The following is a 23363-nucleotide window of genomic DNA, read 5'->3' as shown; positions in this document are numbered from 1 at the left end:
AAAATGTTACGAGAAATGAAAGCAAAAGTCCAAGGTACTTCTTGAAAACTTAAGTACAGGAATTAAGTTTTAGATGTTTGGTGATGTTTATGCAGCAGAAAGATTTGTATTTTCTCCAACTTATTACACTCACAGAAGTAGACAAATGTATGCTCAGTCAATTTGAGAGTCTATATTAGCTTTTCTCAACAGGAAGCAACGTTGCTAACGAAGTGGTAAATTCAGTGTTAATGAGTGGCTTCACTGTTGCCACCTCTGAGGTAAAACCTTTCACGTTTCATGTTCTATCCATCTGTTCTGGTGTTAGGGGTTCAGAGAAAGAACAGACGCTTCCCATTTAAAGCAACTTTGTTGGTACCCCCTGAACAGCAGGGTGGTAAACTAAGAATATCATATTTGCTTGGAGACTGCAATTATCATTATCAGAAAGGTTTCAAGAGAACCTGAAGCAAGTCTGCATGAAATGTTGTTTCTCCCTATACATGTAAAAAGTATGACTATTATAGACAATATTGTCTGAGGTTAATAACTAAACATAACCCTTTTGTCTAAACCACATAGAATTTTGTTCACAAGCTATGAGGCCTTTTTAATTGAAACGAACTTGTAGGCACAGAAAGATTTTAATATCAAAACAGATTTTATCTGTCAAAAGAAGCCAGAAGGTTTTTTTTAAAATAAGAGAGATGCTTTCCCGTGTGCTAAAACCAAATCAGTGCTGGATCAGATGCAGTACAGTAAGCCCACAATTGACATGGGTTTAACTTGTGCGCATTCAGCTTTACGAGCTTGGCAAAAAAAAATTCTATAAAAATAAAAGGGGGCGGAATGAGGTGGGTGTCCAGGCTAAAACATTTTGACAATCCCAGCCGCCATTGAACCCAATGTGTTTTGATGATACGGGATTTTGGCTTTAGACAGGATCCCCAGAACGTAACCCCCATTTAAGTTGCAGACTTACTGCACATCCAATCTGCAGTCCGTATAGATCATGATAGTTCAGTTCATAGTCACTCAACCTAAATGGTTGAGAGGGCAAGCATAGATTGTGGAATTGAATTGTTGGACTTCATGATGTTTATGACTTTTTCAGGGCACTTCTGATGTCAAATGGTCTGCAGTATGGGCTTTTGTAAGAAATTTAAATTGTGATTGTAAAAGTTACAAACTGCCCTTTTAAATCCACACAAATTATGAATTTGGCTTTTTTGCCCAGGGTGCCTTTAGTTTAATTCTATTTTAACTCTTAAAAAACCCCAATTCTAAACAGTATTATTATCTGACAACTTGTAGAGCAAGAGAATAATGAAATATAGATTGATGGATTCACTTTTAAATGTGCACTCTGTATTATTGCAAGCTGTTGTTCAATATGAACATTAAATTAAGATTAATAAAGAATATTTGCGTGGAAAAACACTAATGTTTGAGAAAATAAGAAATAATGAGATGCCAGCGGAAACAAGATTCTGTTACTACATAGATGAAGAAATAAAGAAGTGAAGTTATGCAGACATTTCACGAAAGCCAGGAATGAGGTAGTATGCCATTGAACCCTATGTATCGAAGGAAGTCCTGCTGTGTGCAATGGGGCTTCGTGTTGGTAAGATTGCATTAAAAAAACAACAACCCACCAAACTCCTTTTATAAAGGTACAACTTGCTTGTTTTTCAAAATAGTAGAACTGACAAATGCTTATCTTTCTTTAGCAAACATTTTATCTTAAAAAACAACAACAACTGAATCCATTAGAAATTTATAATACACTTTGGCTAAAATCTTATATGAAAAAGCAACACATTAAAATGTTTTTTGTTTATCTCAGTGGAGGAAAGGAAAACACAAGTAAAGTCAGAAATAAAATACAGTGGGACCTCTACTTACGAATTTAATCCATTCCAATGCACACTCGACTTTGTAAGTCAAGTTTCCCATGTTGTTGTTGTTGTTTAGTCGTTTAGTCATGTCCGACTCTTCGTGACCCCATGGACCATAGCACGCCAGGCACTCCTGTCTTGCACTGCCTCCCGCAATTTGGTCAAACTCATGTTCGTAGCTTCGAGAACACTGTCCAACCATCTTGTCCTCTGTCGTCCCCTTCTCCTAGTGCCCTCAATCTTTCCCAACATCAGGGTCTTTTCCAAGGATTCTTCTCTTCTCATGAGGTGGCCAAAGTATTGGAGCCTGAGCTTCACGATCTGTCCTTCCAGGGAGCACTCAGGGCTGATTTCCTTAAGAATGGATAGGTTTGATCTTCTTGCAGTCCATGGGACTCTCAAGAGTCTCCTCCAGCACCATAATTCAAAAGCATCAATTCTTCGGCGATCAGCCTTCTTTATGGTCCAGCTCTCACTTCCATACATCACTACTGGGAAAACCATAGCTTTAACTATACGGACCTTTGTCGGCAAGGTGATGTCTCTGCTTTTTAAGATGCTGTCTAGGTTTGTCATTGCTTTTCTCCCAAGAAGCAGGCGTCTTTTAATTTCGTGACTGCTGTCACCATCTGCAGTGATCAAGGAGCCCAAGAAAGTAAAATCTCTCACTGCCTTCATTTCTTCCCCTTCTATTTGCCAGGAGGTGATGGGACCAGTGGCCATGATCTTGGTTTTTTTGATGTTGAGCTTCAGACCATATTTTGCGCTCTCCTCTTTCACCCTCATTAAAAGGTTCTTTAATTCCTCCTCGCTTTCTGCCATCAAGGTTGTGTCATCTGCATATCTGAGGTTGTTGATATTTCTTCCGGCAATCTTAATTCCGGCTTGGGATTCATCTAGTCCAGCCTTTCGCATGATGAATTCTGCATATAAGTTAAATAAGCAGGGAGACAATATACAACCTTGTCGTACTCCTTTCCCAATTTTGAACCAATCAGTTGTTCCATATCCAGTTCTAACTGTAGCTTCTTGTCCCACATAGAGATTTCTCAGGAGACAGATGAGGTGATCAGGCACTCCCATTTCTTTAAGAACTTGCCATAGTTTGCTGTGGTCGACACAGTCAAAGGCTTTTGCATAGTCAATGAAGCAGAAGTAGACGTTTTTCTGGAACTCTCTAGCTTTCTCCATAATCCAGCGCATGTTTGCTATTTGGTCTCTGGTTCCTCTGCCCTTTCGAAATCCAGCTTGCACTTCTGGGAGTTCTCGGTCCACATACTGCCTAAGCCTGCCTTGTAGAATTTTAAGCATAACCTTGCTAGCGTGTGAAATGAGCGCAATTGTGCGGTAGTTGGAGCATTCTTTGGCACTGCCCTTCTTTGGAATTGGGATGTAGACTGATCTTCTCCAATCCTCTGGCCATTGCTGAGTTTTCCAAACTTGCTGGCATATTGGGTGTAGCACCTTAACAGCATCATCTTTTAAAATTTTAAATAGTTCAGCTGGAATATCATCACTTCCACTGGCCTTGTTATTAGCAGTGCTTTCTAAGGCCCATTTGACTTCACTCTCCAAGATGTCTGGCTCAAGGTCAGCAACCACACTACCTGGGGTGTACGAGACCTCCATATCTTTCTGGTATAATTCCTCTGTGTATTCTTGCCACCTCTTCTTGATGTCTTCTGCTTCTGTTAGGTCCTTACCACTTTTGTCCTTGATTATGGTAATCTTTGTACGAAATGTTCCTTTCATATCTCCAATTTTCTTGAACAGATCTCTGGTTTTCCCCATTCTATTGTTTTCCTCTATTTCTTTGCATTGCTCATTTAAGAAGACCCTCTTGTCTCTCCTTGCTGTTTTTTGGAAATCTGCATTCAGTTTCCTGTATCTTTCCCTATCTCCCTTGCATTTTGCTTGCCTCCTCTCCTCCGCTATTTGTAAGGCCTCGTTGGACAGCCATTTTGCTTTCTTGCATTTCCTTTTCCTTGGGATGGTTTTCGTTGCTGCCTCCTGTATAATGTTACGAGCCTCCATCCATAGTTCTTCAGGCATTCTGTCCACCAAATCTAAATCCTTAAACCTGTTCCCCACTTCCACTGTGTATTCATAAGGGATTTGATTCAGATTGTATCTTACTGGCCCAGTGGTTTTTCCTACTTTCTTCAGTTTAAGCTGGAATTTTGCTATAAGAAGCTGATGATCTGAGTTACAGTCAGCTCCAGGTCTTGTTTTTGCTGACTGTATAGAGCTTCTCCATCTTTGGCTGCAGAGAATATAATCAATCTGATTTCGATGCTGCCCATTTGGTGATATCCATGTGTAGAGTCGTCTCTTGTGTTGTTGGAAGAGAGTGTTTGTGATGACCAGCTTGTTCTCTTGACAGAACTCTATTAGCCTTTGCCCTGCTTCATTTTGAACTCCCAGGCCAAACTTGCCAGTTGTTCCTTTTATCTCTTGATTCCCTACTTTAGCATTCCAATCCCCTGTAATGAGAAGAACATCCTTCTTTGGTGTCATTTCTAGAAGGTGTTGTAGGTCTTCATAGAATTGGTCAATTTCACTTTCTTCAGCACCGGTAGTTGGTGCATAAACTTGGATTACTGTGATGTTAAAAGGTCTGCCTTGGATTCGTATCGAGATCATTCTGTCATTTTTGAGATTGCATCCCATTAGAGCTTTTGCCACTCTTTTGTTGACTATGAGGGCCACTCCATTTCTACTACGGGATTCTTGCCCACAGTAGTAGATATGATAGTCATCCGAACTGAATTCGCCCATTCCCTTCCATTTTAGTTCACTGATGCCCAGGATGTTGATATTTATTCTTGTCATCTCATTTTTGACCACATCCAGCTTACCTCCATTCATGGTTCTTACATTCCAGGTTCCTATGCAATATTTTTCTTTACAGCATCGGACTTTCCTTTCGCTTCCAGGCATATCCGCAACTGAGCGTCCTTTCGGCTTTGGCCCAGCCGCTTCATCAGCTCTGAATCTACTTGTACTTGTCCTCCGCTCTTCCTCAGTAGCATGTTGGACGCCTTCCGACCTGAGGGGCTCATCTTCCAGCGTCATAACTTTTATATGCCTGTTGTCTTTGTCCATGGAGTTTTCTTGGCAGGGTTACTGGAGTGGCTTGCCAGTTCCTTCTCCAGGTGGATCACGTTTAGTCAAAACTCTCCACTATGACCTGTCCATCTTGGGTGGCCCTGCATGGCATAGCTCATAGCTTCTCTGAGTTATTCAAGCCCCTTCGCCACGACAAGGCATTGATCCATGAAGGGGCAAGTTTCCCATAGGAATGCATTGGAAACGGAAAAATTCGTAAGTCGAAGAAACAGCATCTAAAAACTTTTAAGTCGAGGAAACCGCATCTAGCCGTGAACGGGCTTTCCGTTAAGAGGTCCCATCCCCGCAGTGTCGGGTGGTGGTGGGGGGAGCGGAGAATCCTCCGCTTTCCCCCACCACACACTGCCCGGGATCGAACGAGGCTGCAGAAGCCTCGTCCCATCCCCGCAGTGTCGGGCGGTGGGGGGGAGCGGAGGATCCTCCGCTTTCACCCACCCACACTGCCTGGGGAATCTGACGAGGCTGGAGACGCCTCGTCCCATCCCCGCCTTGTCGGGCGGTGGGGGGGGGGGAAGCGGAGAATCCGAAAAGCCCCCGCCACTTCTCCCCCCCTTCTTCCCGAGCTACAGCCTTTGTGTTCCGCTGGTCTCTGCCAGTTGCCCCTCACCGGCAGAGACCAGCAGAACACAAAGGGGAACGAGCTGCAGCGCAGGGAGAAGGCAAAGGAAGATCAGCTGAGAAGCGGTGACAGCTGTCAGCGCCTCTCAGCTGATCTTCTTTTGCCTTCTTCCTGCGCTGCAGCTCGTTCCCCTTTCGCTAGAGGAATGCCATGTAGGTTTTGTGATCGGAGGTATTTATGGCCACGCTTCGCAAGACGACCTCCGATTGCAAAACCTATTTGTATAGCGGAAAATTCGTCTAACAGGGCATTCGTCTAGCAAGGCACCACTGTACTTACAAATGTTTCTACTTACGAACGGAGTTCTGTCCGCCATCTTGGATGTGGTTTAGATAGGATTTTTTCGACTTACGAATTTTTAGATAGGGTTGCTCCGACTTACGTTTTTTTTCTCCCAATGCATTCCTATGGGATTCGACTTACAAATTTTTTCGACTTACAAATATGCGTTCGGAACGCATTAAATTCGTAGGTAGAGGTACCACTGTATTTGAAAGTACAAGAACTTAAACTTAAAGAAAGGTCAGCCAGAGAAGGGGGGGGGACAGATCTGATCCATCAGTCAAGAGAGAGAAAATTGAGGGCCTGCCTCCCAGAGTTTTTGCTCTTCTGCCTTCGTCAAGTGACGAGGGATAATACCCAACCCATCCAGGTCATCAGCAAACGCCTCAAATTGTCACGTCAATACGTTTCAATATTATTTTCAGCCTGGAGGGAAATACATCTAGTAAAGACTTCTTTGAGTAAAGCATGCTTTCAGCCTACACCAGGGGTGGGCAACCTAAGGCCCATGGGCCGGATGCAGCCCAATCGCCTTCTCAATCCGGCCCGCAGACAGTCCGGGAATCAGAGTGTTTTTACATGAGTAGAATGTGTCCTTTTAATTAAAATGCATCTCTGGGTTATTTGTGGGGCATATGAATGTGTTCATATTTTCCCCCAAAATATAGTCCGCCCCCCCCCCACAAGGTCTGAGGAATGGTGGACCGGCCCACGGCTGGAAAAGGTTGCTGACCCCTGGCCTACACTCTTCAGCTGTGTCCACCTTCATTGGCAAAAGGTTCTCTAATCCAACAGAAGGAAGGCTCGCCAATTCCCCCTTCCCTCCTGCAGCCTCTTCCATCACCTCCCATGTCGTTCAAAGGGTCCCCTCAATGATCTGGAGCATATGGGGGGCACTGCAAAGGAAAGGGAGGAGCAGCAAAAAAATCCAAGTTGGATCTGAGAGCCTTCCATCAACAGAGGGACACAACTGGGGTTCTTTTGCACTTTGAACATCAATAGGACGACACATTAAAGAGTAACTGTAACGCCTGAGATGTGCTGAATATGTGCTACCTTTCTATTCAAAATCCTAAAGAGAAGGTAGCTCCAACTACAAACCTAGATTTACTTCAGTTTTCTATATAAATGTAACACTACTCAGTGTTGCAATGCTTGAATTAATAACCATTTCTCTATTTTCTCCTTTTCAAAACCTAAAAACAAACTTCTCTAAAATATCCTGGTTTTTTGCATAAACATTTCAATTTTAAGAGAAAAAAAACCTTAATGAGTTCTGCAGCTATAGCTGCCTGTAGCCATATAATGTAAGCTTTAAGAAATGAAGCACAAAGGTCAGATCTGTCTTCAAGATGACAGATCATCACTTAACCGCCTCAGGCTAGTCTCATTGTCTCGGAAATCTCAAACATCAGTATTTTTGCAAACTATCAGCACTTGCTATAACACCCTTACTACACTACATCTTGAGGTTACTACAGAAGAAATGAGGTGATAATTGCATATTAACATAATTATTCTGTAATCCCCTCTGAGCAAACTTCCTAGGTCACTTCATAATTCAGATTAGATTCAACCTTCCTGTCATATCTATGCTGCCCACTTTCTGTTCATTAAGAATTCTTTGTAACAAAATGCACTTAATTTTATTCTTTTATGTACATTATTAATTGTATTTATTACAAGTAGGTTAATATTCACTGAATACCTATTTCATAATGGCAACCTTTTCCGTGTAATATGGTTACACAAATGATAACAGTGTCCTCATTCAAAAGCTAGCTCATTTAGCCACATAACCAAATTAAATGTTATGCTAGTTGCCCACTAGCAGTTACAGTTAAAGGTTTGTCATATTCAATTAGAAAGCACCATGGGTTGGATCCAAAGAACCATGAGCAGAATGAAAATAGCCACTAGCGCAGCTATGTAAATGCTTGTGCAAGCGCTAGCAAAAATGTTGATACAGTGCTATAACAGGCAGGTTCTGTTATTGTCCTCATGCTTCTGTTGTTGTCCTCATGCAATGCTCTAACATGAGGAGTACAAAAGCCCCTCCATGAACATAACGCACCTTCTGCCTCTGTAAGAACCCCTCTGAATTCATGCCTACATTTAAAAAAGTTCAAAACAATGTATAAATAGACCACAAGGGAACTACCCAGCAGTACCCAGACCTGAATGTTATGCTAATGCTACCATGGGCCCAATTCAAATTCAACACTAACCCATGATTTGCTATCACAAGAACGAGCTTCAGTGGTTTAGTTTTACTTTTCTCATACAATGCTCTAATATAAGTAGCTCGTGAATGCCCAGAAGTATGATACTATCAGTCCTATTCAGACACAACAGTAATCTGTGCCTTAGTGTTACGAGAACCAAACTTGGGCCCACAAACAGCCACAAGGAAGAACTTTAAAGCTTTCACTTCCATCTTAAATTAACTATAGGTTGTCCAAACATGGGCAAAATGCCATTGATCTTATTCAATATGATTGGTTTAAGAAGCATGGTGCAAGAAGTTGATTTGTTATGAAAGTGCATAGAGTGGAAAAAACTGTATTTTCATTTTCATAATATAATAGACAAATTACTCACTATCCTTTAGATCAGGGGTGGCTAACTCCCAAGAGACTGCGATCTACTCATAGAATTAAAAACTGGCGGTGATCTACCCTCGTTTTTAGGTGGTTCGGGGCAAAGTTGTTGAGCTTTTTTTAGGGAGGAGAATTTTTTGAGAGTTCAAGGCTAAACTCTTGGCCAATTTTAGGGAGAAAGGGGAACAGACACTCACCAACAGATCGCTGAGGAGACTAACAGCCTCACTGAGTAAACTCCGTATTCTGTTCTGAAGATCATGCAACAATGGAGGGCGGGGCCAGATTCCATTTTACCAACACTAAGGAAAGGGACCCAGCGATTGACCGAGATCTACCAAAACCTCCCAGGGATCTACCAGTAGATCGCAATGGACCTGTTGGACATTCCTGCTTTAGATCACATGGTGTCAGGAATTAGTTGAACCAACAGGTTTACAACACCCCTTTACAAACATTCATTTTATTGTTTTTCCCATCACATAAAAGCTAACTTATGTGCACCCACCCCCTCCCCAATTCATCTTTGTGATTTGCTGAGTGTCTGTTGAGCAATACTTACTGATTTGCTTTGGGGGTCATTTTCACCCCAACTGCATCTGCAAATGCTTGTGTCCTCACTTCAGCAGGTGGCCAGGCTTAATGGCAGCTCTCAATCAAGAACCTTTAGTTGACCCCTTCCCTCTGTTTACAGGAAGTTTTCCAAAATATGCAGTTGAGAGTTGCATCTGTCATCTTTATAATCAAGCAGCCCAACAACTCTAAACCCGAGGCATGTCTGTCGCTAATTTTCTTTTCTTTTCAGCACCAGATCAACACCTGGTCGGTCTCTTAGGTCATTGTGACTTGTTGATTGTGATGCTGAACAGTATAGTACAACCACTCTGCTGTTTTAAAATTACTGATGTATATTTGTGGGAGAGGGGTTATCCCTTCTGAAATTGTTTTAATTATTATGTGCCCCACCCTCAGATTGACCTAAATGTTTTAAATAAGTAAATAATAAAACTTAAGAATGGACAGTGGTTGAAAAACTCAGGACAATGGTTGAGATACCAACACCAAATGTACAGGGTTCTGGATGGAAAGTAACAACATGCTAACATTTTAATTGTCCATGGGATTAGCTAAGAGAAACCAGACTATGGTTGGCACATCAAAAAGGAAGGAAGGAAGGAAGGAAGGAAGGAAGGAAGGAAGGAAGGAAGGAAGGAAGGAAGGCCTAAGACATTCCTTGTAAATCCTGAAGTCTCAACAGCACGCCATGTTGAGACCATGGCATTTTCAAGTAGGACTGGGGAAGATACCTGTCTGAAACCCTGGACAGCTACTATGAATCTGTGTAGACAATGCCAACCTAAACAGCTCAACAGCATGACTTGGTTAAGCAGCTTTGTAAAATCAGACACTTTCTTCAAAACAGTATTTTATGGCTGATTTTAATTGTTGTTCAATGTTTTAAGTGGTGCACAGGTACCAGAAGGTTGGGGTATACAATTATACAAAATAAATGAAGAAGCCGCAATCTCAGACCACAAACCTAAGCCTGAGATCATCCTTTATTATACTTAAACTAAAGGTGGTGTGAATACCTGTAACGATACGCTTCCAAATATATAATCAAACAGCAACCAAAGTTTGTTTCTCCAATCTATTAGACGTTGCCTGCTCAAATGCCTACATTGTTTGAAATTGCTTGGAAATTGAAACCACCAAATACCTCACTCTTCCTCGCAGACCTGGGACTTGAGTTCATCAAATCCTAACTGGAGTCTAGAAACACAGCCAACTGGTCTTGGACAAGTTGAGAGAAGACACTTCAGAAATGATAGGGCCTGTCATCATGGAAAGGGGCAGGTGTCATCTCTGTCAATGACACAAGAATCACAATTTTGTCTGACCAACTCATGCATATGGTGATTGCGCATGTTGCTTAATACTGTACAGTTGGTATGCAAAAAATGTTGCAGCTGTTGTTGTTACAGGTAATTCACTACTCAAGTGGGTAATTCACTAATAAAAGCACAATAATCTATAAGAAATTTGAGCTCTAAATTATGGTGTGGGTGGGGTGGGTGGGGGGAATTTGAGGTTGATAGTAGCTTTGATGACTGACTATGCAGACTGCAGTCAGAAGAAAGAGAGTGTCAATAGAAGAATCCTCAAAGGCTGCTTCTAGGAAAGGTTCAATTAGTATGGTAGGAGAGCTAGAAAAAAATCACAACTGGTAACCAATGCACCCTTTAATTTCAATAAGTACATGGGCAGAAGAAGCTTCGTTTGGTCAAAATCGAGTATACACTTCCAGAATTAACACTAAATACATTACTGCGGGATTTGATTTCTTTCCGCACGGCCTGTAAAACAGAGTTGTTCCGCTTGGCCTTTGGCCTGGAATCAACTTGATCTCCTCCCCCTTTTTCTGATGAGGCTGCATTTTAATTTTAATGTTTTATTTAATCTTGTTTTTAAGCTGTATTTTAATTAATTGTTTTGTATTCGGTGTTAGCCGCCCTGAGCCCAGTCTTGGCTGGGGTATAAATAAAATTTATTATGATTATTTATTATTACTTCTGGTAAATGAACCAACCATAAAAGCTAGAGGGCCGCAAAAATTTGTTTCCCAAGCTTTTCAGACTCATCTACCCGTGTACTTATCTGAAATCAAAGGGATGCATTGGTTGCCAGATGTGAAATACATTGACAATATTTTCAGCTTTCCTACCCCACTAAATATGTGATGGCTCACAGCACTCAAGCACATTATCGATAATAGACTAAGGCCACTAGGTTTAAAACTGTTAGTGATTTGGTGCTCACTAACAATTGGATTAAAAGTTCAATTTCAAGTTATCAGGGCACAAAGGATTAAAACGTTGTAATGTCTTGTTTATATGTGAATACTTCCCATGGTGTAATGGTGTTCATGCAACTACAAGTCAAAAAGGTCTCAAATCTTTGAAAACATGCCAGTTTCTACTGCAAACTTGAATCAGGAGCAGCTAACATAAGGAGGGCAGAGTTCCAAGTCAGTAATTAATATGCAAGAAAGATTTTGAGCATAAAGTAGTATTCGTTTTCGGAAGTAGTTTGGCATGAGAAATATATAGTTCACTTAAGAATCCCTAGAGCATTTGTCAAATTATTTTTTCTCCTTTGAGCATACATGAAGTATTTCCATGACCTCCAAAAATGAGACTACATACTTCCAATTGCCAGAGATGTTACCCGGAAAACTTCATTTGATGTTGTAGCATTAAGAATAAAACAAAGTTAAGCACTTCTTAATAACAGGTACAAGTACTTTAAAACTCAACATTACCAGAGCCTTTAAAGTTTAACTATAAAAAGATGGGTTCTTCTCTTTGAACTTAAGTAACATGCATTATGTATGTTCCATTAACAAAACCAACCTATTTGTAAAAGGTAAAAGTGCCTCAAGCTAAATTAACACTATAGAGTTTTCCATTTAGAGTAGTGAAATGTCAAGAACTAAAAAAATTGTTTTCTGAACTAAGAACTTACTTAGTATGCACCTTTGTCACATGACTATATTTAAAATGAATATCTTTTCAGTGGCAAATAACCAGCAGTTTCCTCTAGCTGCGATTCAACACTCATTAAAGCTGCTAACAAGTTTTTGCTTATTACATACTCAATTTTTGTTGCACTTACTATTGCTGAGAGATCCGTTTAGTATAAATTTCAATAATTTAAGGCCACATCCCTAGATGTTTCTGTAACATCCATTCTTTATGTTAATTTTAAAACATCCAAAACGGAAGCGGCATTTTCAGTATCAGCCGCTGTTAAGATCAAAACAAGAGATACTTATATAGTGCCTATATAGTACTAGTTCACAAAAAATGAACGAAAAAACAAAAATGATCAGTGATTAAAAAAACCCAAATGTAGTCATGTTCCAAAAACTCCAGTAGGGTGATACCTTTATTAGACCAGCCAAATGTGAAAGTAATCTGATCTGCTAAAAAAGAAAGCTGATTGAAAATAGAAGTTTTAGGTTCGTATCCAATGCAATGCTAAAAGATTCCTGTCAGTGTAGAGATGTATGCTTCTACAAGGTAACTTCCCTCCCTCCACATTTCACAATGGTTATAGAATAAATAAAAAGTTGAATGAGATTTCATTCTTGAAAAATGTTTTTTAAAAAAACAACAACACTTTATACATTGTAAGCTTTATTCTGACTTCTAAGAAGTATAAAAACAACAGTTTTGATGTAACAATATAAAATGTTTACTACCTGATGAGCTACCAAAAGCAACCTAAAACTATTTGTGTAGCAAAGCATCCACAGAAACAAGCTATTTTTTTTCAGCTCAGTAGAAGTGCAATTGAGCAAGGATCTTCAGGTTTTTCACCATGGTCCCTTATCCAGACCATGAGATCTTCTCTGGAGGCTCTTCCCTGAATGCCTCCACCAACTAAGAGGTGGCAAAAGGTTATAAGAGCAGGGTTCGAAATTAGCAGGGCGCCAGGCACATTTTGCACCTAAAGATTCTTCATTTGCGAGCACCTCCAAAAGTATGGATGCCATTTTTTGCAACTGGCTGACACTCAACAATTAAATGTATGTGGCTTGAAGCCTTGAAGTATTCAAGATCAGTTGACTGATCTTGGATTAAGAAAGATAGGGAAAATAAGATCAAGGGGATAAATTGTTATAAGTTTGTTTTAGAGAAAGTATAGAGAATCGAGAAATGAGGTTAGGTACATTCAATGTAAGAATCAATCTATACAATGGGAACTGACAGGAAGTCTGTATGATAACTTTTCTTAATAATTTTTTATAATATAATTTTTTGTTAATGGTTGAATAAGAAGTAGCAGGAACACAGGTGAAGTCTTAGTTTATAACAGGCACCCCCAAACTGCGGCCCTCCAGATGTTTTGGCCTACAACTCCCATGATCCCTAGCTCACAGGACCAGTGGTTGGGGAAGATGGGAATTGTAGTCCAAAACATCTGAAGGGCCGAAGTTTGGGGATGCCTGGTTTATAACTATGTATGCAAGAAAGGACAAACACAGGTTTCTAGTTTTTTTAACTTCTTTGTATTATTAGTATTCTTTGTGTAAATGGCTGTAATTTTTATTTGCTTTGAGAGATGTGTTGTATTTGTGTAATGCCTTGCAAGATCACTAATAAAGTTTGTAAGAAAAAAGGGGAGGGGTGAGAAGAAGCCTTGAAGTATACACCAAGAGTAGACAATATGTTAAGGAGTTTAACAATAAATAGTAGAGTATTTTGAAAACTGAAGTATGCTACCAATATTTTTTTGTAAACACCAATTTAAACATTTGTAAACAATTTCTGCTTAAAATGTGATGTTAACAATGTGTCACTTATGTGAATTGCATATTAGTTCATGCTTATCAAAATAATAAAAAGTGTTGCCAACCCCCCACTCCCACACATGGTGACTACAGATTCTGTTTTGGCACCACAACCCAGGTCACAAGAGCCATTTGGCTCCTAGCTTTTCTATCCTAGTTTCTAACACTGTGTAAGACAGAGGCCTTTTCAGTGGTGGCTCATGATAGAATGCTCTCCCATGATAAGTCTGTCAGATGCTACTTCCTGGATATCATTTCAGCAGCAGGAAAAGGTCTTTTTATTTTCTCGGGCTTTATTAATCTGCTGGTTTTAAGCCGTTTATGCTCTCTGAATAATTTTGTGCTGTATTTATCCTTTTGCCAATTTTTTTTATTGCTGTTCGATTCTTAATTTGATTTGATTTTTACTGTAAGGTCCCCTGAGAACTTTGTAAGAGAGAAGCCTATAAATACAGTAAAGTAGATTAGTAAAGGGGGAGAGGAAGAATACACAGACAAACCAAGCAACTGTGCATGTTGATGACCTCTGCTGTTCAAATATGCATCCTGACCTCTATCTTCCAGAAGTCTTTGTTTAAATTATTTCAATCCAGGAATGTATATATTACTATTTACTAGTGGGTCAAGAGAAAAAGGCACTCTATACTCAAGACAAAATTAATTCTGAAAAAAGTTTCTGTGGACTGGAGTCCACTTAATCATATTGTGACTGATATTCCAGTACACAAAAGCTCGTCATAATAAAATGTGTTAGCCTTTAGAGGTAACACACATCTCTTTGTTGCTTTTGCTGCAACAGACTAGCACTGATACTCCCCTTGAAATTGTATATTCAAATATTTACAGATAAAGATTTATAAAGAAATGTATGAATGGCACTGCTGAGATTCAAATTAATTATTTTTTCAATCAAAAAATATCCTTACATTTTAACCTTATCTTTGCCAGATACTTGTTTCACATGAAAACTGAAATTCCTGATAGTGAATTTCTGTAAACAAAGCCAACTTCTGAGTCTACATAGTAGAAAACAGCAGAATAGACACTGCTCCACACACAAAATTTCTGATTCAGTGGAGAGCTCTAGTTTTGAAAATGGCACACAAAAAACAGACTACTAAAATGAAATCCCATTTTTATCTATTGATAGACTTAAAATTCAACCTTCTGTTTTTGGAAGTAAACTCAACTGAGCTTCAGGCTCATTCTTGGGTGCGTATACATTCTGTTTTTATTGGACATATCCAAAAATCTAAAAACATTTGTTCTCTCCATATTAAAATGTCTGGATATTGACAAACTGTAATTATTGATGAAGTGCTACTTATTCTAGAAGATGCCCAGTTTTTCAACCTCTTCCTCCTGTCAGTGGATCCTAACTTAGGGCTGCCATATTTTTAAGTGCAAAAAAGAGGACACATTTTCCGACTTCTACTTTTAACTATGGACCACTATGACGCCTCTACCAATGAAGAAGACATGTCCTAGAAAAGGAGGACATATGGCAAACCGGCAGCAGTGACAGGCAGTAGCAGAGTTGATTGGTTAGGCTGCCATTTTAGATTTCCACATAGTCCCAGACTGATGCTACATAGAGGCACTGTGAGAAATTTTACTAGTAGCTTGACCCAGCTACCGAGTTCTTCTCAGTCAGAGGGCAGAGCATGCAGCAATATAAAACCCTGCCGGCGTGCTGCAACCCTGACAGCTGCCCAAAGATGCTAAATGTTGGTGCCAATCAGCAGCAGGCAAGGGAAAAATGTTAAGTATCTTTGTGATCCCTCAGCGGACAAGTAGGTGGGGGTTATTTTGGTAGTGGTAGGGAATGCTTATAACTTTTATAGACTTATCTGTTCTACTACCGCCATGCCCAAATTAAATGTTTCTTGTGAAACAGCGACTGCAAAGAATCGGGGAAAAAGAACATGAGAACTGCTTTTAGTTAGTGCTGTACTACAATAATGATCACAAACTGGCTTCCAAAGGAGGGAGGGATGCTGAAAACTTCCTGCTGATGTGATTTTGTCTGTTACCACTAGGAAAGCAGCCCTTCCTGCATATGCAAACACCCCAAACTTCCTGCATATGCAAAGAATGATTTCTCTCTAAACGTTTAACCAGAAATGGAAAATCAGAAAAAAGACTTGTGAGAAGTATGAATGTTCTGGTAGGTTACTTTTGAGCTCCATTTGCCAGACAAAACTAGACAAGTGACCACTTGCTTCCCAATTTTATTTAATTCATTTATTTTAAAAAAGTTATATTTTAAAAAACACACACCTCTAAGCAATTTACAAAAACTTGTCCATCTAATGATAGTAAAGCACGAGCAGAAATGATTATTAAGGCCTTGTGAAAGATGAACCAGTTCCTTATCATGGCAATTCTGGGCAGCGGGGGGTGCTGTTTCTTCAGATAGTTCAATTTAGGCAGATACCACACCTAGAAACCATACTGAGATGGACTACCAAGTCAGGAAAGCCACAACTTCCATTATACCTAGAACTGGGGTTTGTGTATGTGTGCGGCCATGACACTGCGTGTTCAAGTCCATCTCTGAATTCACAGAATTCTGCACTTTTAACATATATATTGGTTTTATGTTAACCTACATCTAACTCCCCGTTGCGCAAATCACTACTCAGTTCCAGAATTAAAATGTTAATGAAGACTTGTGTCTTGAAGCAAGGCACTGCCACCAAGTGGTAGCCACATTCTGTATCCAACATTCAGTTCAATCCACCTCACAAAGTGGAATTCACCTTCTGCAAATTATGAAAGTCTGAAAATGTTTCATCACCAGCCTTAACAATCTGACATCAAACAGCCGTACATGTCAGATAGACACACTAAGTTAAAACATTCATTTAGAAGGCATCTAAGCGGAAAGCCAATAGTTAAATAGATGCAAATAGTAGCTGTTCAGCTGTTACCAAAAAAAAAAATCTCATCAGGCTCATTCACTCCAAAATTATTTTTAAAATGCCAACATTAATTTACATATTATTGTGACTAATACTCTTCTCTATTGTTATTTTCTGATTGTTAAATAGCTTTTAGAGATTTTTCATAAGAAGGTATCAATGAACGCTAGAAGGCCCAACTAAAACGTTCATAACATGACTGATCTCTACATGTGTCAGTAATTCATTGGAATAGATGTTAGGTAAAGGTAAAGGGGCCCCTGACCATCAGGTCCAGTCGTGTCCGACTCTGGGGTTGCGGCGCTCATCTCGCTCTATAGGCCGAGGGAGCCGGCGTTTGTCCGCAGACAGTTTCTGGGTCATGTGGCCAGCATGACAACGCTGCTTCTGGCAACGTTTACCTTCCTGCCGGAGCAGTCCCTATTTATCTACTTGCACTTTGATGTGCTTTCGAACTGCTAGGTGGGCAGGAGCTGGGAACGAGCAACGGGAGCTCACCCCGTTGCAGGGACTCGAACCGCGGACCTTCTGATCAGCAAGCCCTAGAGTAGACTCTGTGGTTTAACCCACAGCACCACCTGGGTCCCTTTGGAATAGATGTTAACTGTACCTAAAACAAGAAGCAGGGTATTAGTCTTTTAGCATACAAAAAGGTACAGTATACCAAAATTTGGGTAGGTTTATATTTCAGTCACTTTTGATAGGATCTCATTGCTGAAAATTTAAATTCCTGTTCCGTATCACATTCAGTAGCTAAATGATGCAAGTTTTACTAGTCAACAAAAATTTCCACTTGAACACAGTATAATCAGATGAATGTACAGTCATACCTCAGAAGTCGAACGGAATCCATTCCGGAAGTCCATTTGACTTCCTAAACATTCGTAAACCAAAGCCAATTGGAAGCTGTCGAAGCCCCGTCAGACGTTCAGCTTCCAAAAATAGTTCACAAACCGGAACAGTCACTTCCAGGTTTGCGGCATTTGGCGGGAGCCAAAACGTTCGAGAACTAAGCTGTTTGAAAACCAAGGTACGACTGTATTTTCTACTCTTAACCTAACAGACAATCTTACTTCTAGTATCTGTTTCCCTCATCCAACATATTCTATAACTGCCAACTCTGTTCACCTCCTCTAGCTCAAGGGGCAAGTATGGATGACTGGATCAGCCTATTTCCAGTCTCTGTCAATTTTGCATATGCTCAATCGTAAATCTGTTCAGTACCTTTTCTGCATTTAGCTGCATTCATATTTAAATATCTATCTTATCTTAATATATCAATTTCTAGACATATCTTACTCCAAAATAGTTGCTTTATGCAGTTTTGAACTTGTTTTAGCTGAGTGTAGCTGTACTTCAAAATTCAGAAGGAAAACTGCATTCCAATCCATGTTTGAGGAATGCAAATTAGATCAGTTTCCTTAAACATCCAAAGTGAAAAAGATGACGTACCTCATCCTTAGCATGAGCTATATTTTCCGTTTACATACACGTAAATCCTGTCCCTTTACTACACTGCTAATTACTTAGAATCTTTGACAACTTGGTTCAGGAAAAAACAGAAAGGGAACATTATGGCACTATTTCTCAAACTTGGGTCTCCAGCTGTTGTTGGACTACAACTCCCATCATCCCTGACCACTGGTCCTGCTAGCTACGGATGATAGAAGTTGTAGTCCAACAACTGCTGGGGACCAAATTTTGACACACACTGCATTATGACATGTTTTGTACTATCACCATTCAACTATAGCACTGTCTAATAGGCTGATTTCGTACTAAGTGTATAGTAAACCTAAATCTGAGCACATAAGTTGAGATCCAACTTCAAACATCTTCAAATATTGGAAGGACAGTCACATGGATGATGAAGCAAGCTTGCTTTCCCCCTCTCTGGAAGGTAGGACTCAAACCAAAGGCTTCAAGTTGCAGGAAAGGAGATTACAGCTAAACATAAGGGAACTTTCTGACATTAAGAACTGTTTGACAATTGAACAGTCTACCTCGGAAGGTGGTGGACTCTCCTTCCTTGGAGGTTTTTAAGCAGAGGTTGGATGGCCATCTGTCATAGATGCTTTAGCTTAGATTCCTGCATTTTAGGGGTTGGACTAGATGACCCTTGGGATCCCTTCCAACTCTACAATTCTATTATTCTTTCCAAATAACTACTTTAAGCAGGTCAAACAGCTTGGGCATGTCCAGAATGATATCTGACCTCTTTTTAGTAGCAGACTCCTCAGCCATATCAAACAGCTTTTGAGAGTCCCTTCAGCTTCATGTAATTTACCCAGTGCCATGAAAAGGGTGGCTGATCTTTGAGCAAACATAACCCCCAAGTTTGCTGAGACATGCAGAACTAATTGTGTGGATCTTCGGATCCCAGTCAATGTGTTCAGAAGCTGGAAGTCAGCTGACAGAACAAGATATTATCTTGAAATTACCCTATATTTCATACATGTGTAGTTCCTGCATTAACTACACTGAAATGGTTAACTTCAGCGCTTGCCAATAAAGTATACTGTTTGTTAAGCACCATATACATTAACTGGCTTTTCAGTTCTCAGATATGAGCAGGGCTTGCGATGAACTAATTTAGATTAACTAATTCACTGAATTCAAAAATCTAATATTTACACCTGAAAGTAGTTCCTATAATTTCCAGGTGAATTAATTTCCTTTTGCAGTGGAAGTTTGGGCAATTTCAAATTAATTCTGATTTCAATTCAATAATATTTATATGTAGGGCTTTCATCAAACTCAAGCTTTTGCTTGTGGCCACTGCATTTTACATTTTTTCCTATCTGTAAAGTGAAACTGCTTTTTAAGCTTAAATGTCATAATTGCTGGGGGAAATACTATTTTCCCCACTACAGATGCTTCAAAGGAGCTCCCCACCAATCAACAATCAACTGCACATCAGTTAAAGAGAGATTTAGCCTCTTCAAAGGCATACTTCCAGCACCAATCCCGACTGAAGACATGCTTTCAGCACCAAAGGAAGTTGCTGGATGACAATCAGTTGACTGATTAGTTTAGTTTTAAATATTAAACTGTTTCAAATATTAAACAATATCTATAAGATTTCCCAAAATCAACTCTTTTTTCACATATCCACAACTGAATAAAGTTCCCCTTGCTTTTGGAGCAAGATCAACATTTACCTTCTGTCTATGTATATTTTTATTTTTCCAACATGTAAGATACCGTTGGTAGATCATGTTATAACAACTCTCTTAAATTTAAATAAAACTGAAAACTACACTCTTTTGGAAAATACATATGTTCATAGCTTTTCTTGAATGCATTTCTATTTCATTTCATTTTAAATATTTCATCATCTCTGCATTTCATTCCCATCAAAATGTGTATCTGAGAGGCTCTTGTTATGATTTGAATTAATTTAGCTTTCAAATTTGGATCTGGTGTGTAAAACACAGTTTTGCTGCAAAATCTTTAAAAGTTGATTTGAAAATTACTGGTAAAAGGGTTTCCCCCTACATTTCTAGAAAGGCAAACATATTTATGGAGAGTCCTGTTGCTGTGTAGTTCTGCAAGTGATTGCAGTGGTTTACCATGGCTATGTTTATGGTGAGGCTGGGCAACTATACAACTAGATACTCCGGCTTCCCCAATGAGCTCAACGAGGACCCAGGGGACGTTGCACTTTAGTTAATGTCAGCAACAAAATAGTAGCAGTTACAGCAGTAGTAATATACTGTTATAAATGCCCTCAAAAAATTCCAGAGATGTTTGGTGTTAACAGGATAATGAACTGGATGGATCTTTGTTCTGACTGCTAACATTTTATGATGCTTCTTGAGACAAATTTCTTACAAATTAAACTAGCAACATTTCAGAAATAAACACTCTAGAAAGTGAGTTAATGATTTTAACACCCACCTAAAATTGTTTCTGAAAAAGAGCAGCAGTGTGAATTTGATAAAACAAAGCATTCTAAACTAAAAAAAGAGGAAATGTGTAACCTAAGGCAGGCCTTCTCAACTTGCAACTTGTTCTTAGACCTTATGCAAAGGTTTAAAGGAAGAAAGGGTGGTAAATATATAAACACATAAATGTTGCCATGTAGAATGGAAAGCAACAAAGCACATTCTATATGAAAAACAATGCTTTGTTTGGAATGGGGAAAGAGGAACAAGGAGTGTGTTACATACAGTGGAAGGAAAAGAAAGGAATGTATCCTTCTCCACGAACACATCCCTTAGAATATCATCCTATGAAATAGTTGCCATGAAAGCAAGAATTACTTGATTACTTTTAATTACTATATTTATTTACTTAACATACAGAATTGCCCACCACAATAGCCCTATTCGCATATTACTGGCGAATAGGAAAATCATGGTTTCAAGCTCCACTCTAACTATGCCATGCCCTCAATGACCACGTTAAGAATGGTTGTATGCAGTGGAATCTCTACGCACAAGCAGCATCTCACAAAGGCCTGATGCATTCCGGACACCAGGATTCCCAATCCCACGGATTTCCTATGTGTGAGAAGCTGCTGAAGCGTAGGGGGTTTCCTTGCAGACAGCCATGTGCAACACAGAGGACAGAGCTGGCAAGGCAAAATGAGTAGCTGCACTCCACCTTAAAACTGTGAGAGCCCAACACATTAATAATGTGTGAAAAGGACTAATGTGGAGATAACCATTAGCTTACAGGGCTTTACCCCTTGGCCAAGAGACAGGGCTATAGACATTCCAATAGCACTGGAAATTTCATAAAACTTTTGTGTCTGTTCTCCAAAACTCCGTAGTCCTCAACTACATCAACCTGGGAATTACCACATGGTGTTTCGGGGGGGGGGGGAGTCTCCATACTTCAGGGAAATATTGAAGCTTTTACTTTTGTGATTTTTGATGTCAATTTTACCCCTATGTACACCATGCACCTCAGGTGCTGGGTCAAAGTGATGCTGTGAAATGTATTTAAAGTTTTTATTTACTAGTAATCTATACCTCATGGGTTTATAAAACCCATTTCAAACCTTCCTTCTGACCCGGCAATACTGGGGTTTATTTCATCATGGCTTTCATTTTGTGCAAAACGTGCTGATCCAGGTTTTAGAATCCTTAAGAATGTAACTGTACCTGCAAATATGTTTTTGGGCAACCAGCACATTCACCTTAACTGAAAGCCAGACATAATGGCAACTTCTAAAAAAGGATCTTTCTGTTCCACACACAGAAAGATCATTGCAAAATGCGTTGTTGAGGGTTGACCTCAGCACTTCTGGGCCAAATGTCACTGGCATCCTTCAAAGGAAACAATAGACAAAGTCCTCAAATTTTATTTGAATCGTCAATGTCGAACTGCCAATGCAGGAGACAAGTTTGCCTGTGTGCATAAGCTGTGCACTCTCCCACAATGCACTGCGCAATGAGTTACCGTTTATGAACAGATTTGTTCCATTTGAACATACCATCCAAACCCACATGTGTTGTGATTGTATCTTGAACATAACTGGTTTACAGACATAAATGTGGTGAAGAAAAGTGCCCCATGAGCTCAAAAACCAGGCCATACACAGGCTAGGAAACTAACAGCAGATTTATCATTTTCTGAATAGAATACAGTATAGCAACTGATAACATCACCAGCATGCCAGAGGCTTAACTTAAGAAAAACCAAACTCAGCTTGGCACATCAAAAAAACAGAAATCTCCCCAAAGTTCCTTGCCCTCAAATCCTACAGTGCCAACTACATTTTTGATGTTCAAAAATATTTGACCCTTTGAAGCAATATAACAAATAAATGAAGGGTAGTGTATACAAGCAATCTCAGAACAACTTTTCTCTAAACCACTTTGATAGGTGTTCTTTTTTACAAGCAAGTGGTGTATAAATTTTATGAAATAAATAAATCAGAATTGCCTACTTCTTTATTACAATAAAACTAATGGTGATATGGACTCATGCATCCAAATGGTCTCCACAAACAATTCTAAACTCATGATCAAGCAGCAGCTAATACCGTATATGCTGGCGTATAAGGTGACTGGGCGTATAAGACGACCCCCTACTTTTTCAGTCAAAATATAGAGTTTGGGATATACTCGCCGTAACGAGTATATCCCAAACTTCCAACGCACCCTCCCTGCACGGAAAGAAAGTGGCAGCTGCTTCTCGCAATGAGGGAACCGCCAGAAGGCCCTCAGCACTGGATCTCAGTGTCCGGGCTTAACGGTGGGGATGGAGACGCTCATTCAGGTATACAGAACCAAGGCTAGTCTCAGAGGTAGTGCTAAGGACTCCCAGACTGCTGGTTTTGGGGGACTTCAACATTAATGCTGAGGCAACTGGCTCTGGGGTGGCTCCATGGCTGCCATGACGACCATGGGGCTATCTCAACATGTCACCGGCCCAAAGCATGACAGGCCACACTTGGGACGTTTGCTCAACTGGGAAGGAAGGGGGTGATCTAAAATTGGGGGATATTGACATCAGTCCATCAGCATGGTCAGATCACTTATTGCAAGATTTAGGCTTTCAGCACCTTTACCCCTCTGCAACGAGCCAATTAAGAGATTCCACTCTCAGAGGCTGATGGAGCCA

General features: G+C 39.9%; 1 protein-coding gene across 10 annotated transcripts in view; it reads right to left on the bottom strand.

The window, feature by feature from the left end:
• ZNF644 (zinc finger protein 644) overlaps positions 1–23363 on the bottom strand; it is a 64459-nt gene that overhangs the window by 25729 nt on the left and 15367 nt on the right. For 2 of the 10 annotated variants that reach the window (XM_035121527.2, XM_035121524.2), the window contains exon 4: positions 10228–10373. The exons of the other annotated variants lie outside the window; for them this stretch is intronic. The gene's annotated coding sequence lies outside the window, so the exon portion shown is untranslated. The remainder of the gene's footprint in view (positions 1–10227; positions 10374–23363) is intronic. 10 annotated transcript variants of the gene reach the window in all.

This window comes from Zootoca vivipara, chromosome 7, assembly GCF_963506605.1.
Source record: "Zootoca vivipara chromosome 7, rZooViv1.1, whole genome shotgun sequence".
Taxonomy (NCBI): Eukaryota; Metazoa; Chordata; class Lepidosauria; order Squamata; family Lacertidae; genus Zootoca; species Zootoca vivipara.
This window is presented reverse-complemented; position numbering and strand designations above follow the sequence as displayed.